The sequence below is a fragment of the Sinocyclocheilus anshuiensis genome, unplaced genomic scaffold, assembly GCF_001515605.1.
Source record: "Sinocyclocheilus anshuiensis isolate Anshui unplaced genomic scaffold, SAMN03320099.WGS_v1.1 scaffold1098, whole genome shotgun sequence".
In the NCBI taxonomy this organism is placed as follows: Eukaryota; Metazoa; Chordata; class Actinopteri; order Cypriniformes; family Cyprinidae; genus Sinocyclocheilus; species Sinocyclocheilus anshuiensis.
This window is the reverse complement of record NW_015538053.1, coordinates 1,184,423-1,186,042: the sequence shown is the minus strand read 5'-3', so window position 1 is coordinate 1,186,042 and position 1,620 is coordinate 1,184,423. Positions and strand designations below refer to the sequence as shown.

At 34.2% G+C, this 1,620-nt stretch overlaps 1 long non-coding RNA gene across 1 annotated transcript in view; it reads left to right on the top strand.

Moving 5' to 3' along the window:
- Positions 1-503: 503 nt before the first annotated feature.
- LOC107682347 (uncharacterized) overlaps positions 504-1,620 on the top strand; it is a 23,824-nt gene continuing 22,707 nt past the window's right edge. Inside the window, exon 1 of the long non-coding RNA XR_001633461.1 lies at positions 504-563. This is a non-coding gene — a long non-coding RNA (uncharacterized LOC107682347). The remainder of the gene's footprint in view (positions 564-1,620) is intronic.

Genomic DNA, 1,620 nt, shown 5'->3' with positions numbered 1-1,620 from the left:
GTTTTAAGGATATCCTACCGCCAATGCTTCTGTAATCTGTCATTTCAGACAAGGTCTGCATCCTACATCACTGCACTGTGTCATTTGTTTATAAATTATATTTTTAAGAGTCCAACAGGATATTTTAACAACTATTTTCTGTAGTGAAAATTCCTGGTTCTCTATATCAGTGATCCTCAAATCTGGCTCGCGGGATCCACTTTCCTGCAGAGTTTAGCTCCAACCCTAATCAAACAACTATACCAGTGATTTTTGAATGATCCGGAAGACACTGATTAGCAAACTCAGGTGTTTGATTAGGGTTAGAGCTAAACTCTGCAGGAAAGTGGATCTCGCGAGCCAGATTTGAGGATCACTGGTCTAATTACATATTTTTATATCTTGCTATATTCATAATGTATAACATGCCTATATGATTAGCCCTAGCAGAAAAAAGACAAAAACACAATCATATTGAATATGGCTCCATTCATAATGTATGCAACATGTAATGACTGGTGGAAGATTTTTATTTTTTTAATGGTCAATTTACACTATACCTTTGTTTTTCATCTCAGGAGAATGTTTACAGTGGCGTCACCAGTGATCTGCTTGACCTATCAGTCCTCCAAGTGGCAGAAGTGTTAAAAAAAAAAACATACCATTACACTATCACAGTTATTGGTATTTTAAATAACTATTACACTGTATCAAAGTTTCTAAAATGTACGTGTTTATATTTACATGTTTAGATTACACTAGTGAGCAAGAAACTGTATTAAAGTTATATATATTTGCATTTACATTATATTTAATATTCTAGTCTGTACAAATAAAACCAAATGAATCCATCCCAAGTGTTTTGTGTAAGGCCAGATCTCTCTGTGGAAGACTGACTGAAAGGTGGACTGAAGAGGAGGAACTCATCGAAGGGCTGCAGAGACTGACACTGTCAAAATACATTTTAAATAATTATGTTACATGCATGTAACGTGCACATCAAAAAAATAAAAATAAATATAACATTTTCGTTGTCACAAATAATATAATAGCAATATTTACCATTGCATTGCTTGTTATTCCTACTATAACTTCTCTCCTCGTTGTAGCTGTTCTCGCTCTGGTCACACAAACCATGTTGAATGCAGGTTCAATAACTCTCCAAAAGGCCATTAAATGGTTCTACATCTCAAATCTAGATTGAATGAGACATGTTTTCAGAAAATGCACACCACACAATGTAATAACAATGCAAGTTTGCCTACACTGAACCTGATGTTTACTTTAAAAATGTATAATGTATTGACATGCAAGTACTCTTATGAAAACAATTCTTTTAACTGGGGTTTTAGCTTGTTCTCCCTCATGTCATTCTAAACCATTATGAATTTCTTCTGTGGGGGAAAAATATCTAAATAGCTGACTGAAACTAACATTATTTACAACATTTCTGTATGCCAATGAAGAAATCAAGCCATATCGGTTTACAACTACATAAAGGTGAGTATATGATGACAGCTTTATTTAAATTTTTGGGTGAATCTATTAACTCGTTAACGCATATTGCCCAGACCCACAGAAGCGTTTTTTAAAAAACGCAACCACAGCGACAAAAAAAAAAAAAAAAAATGCAAACGGCCC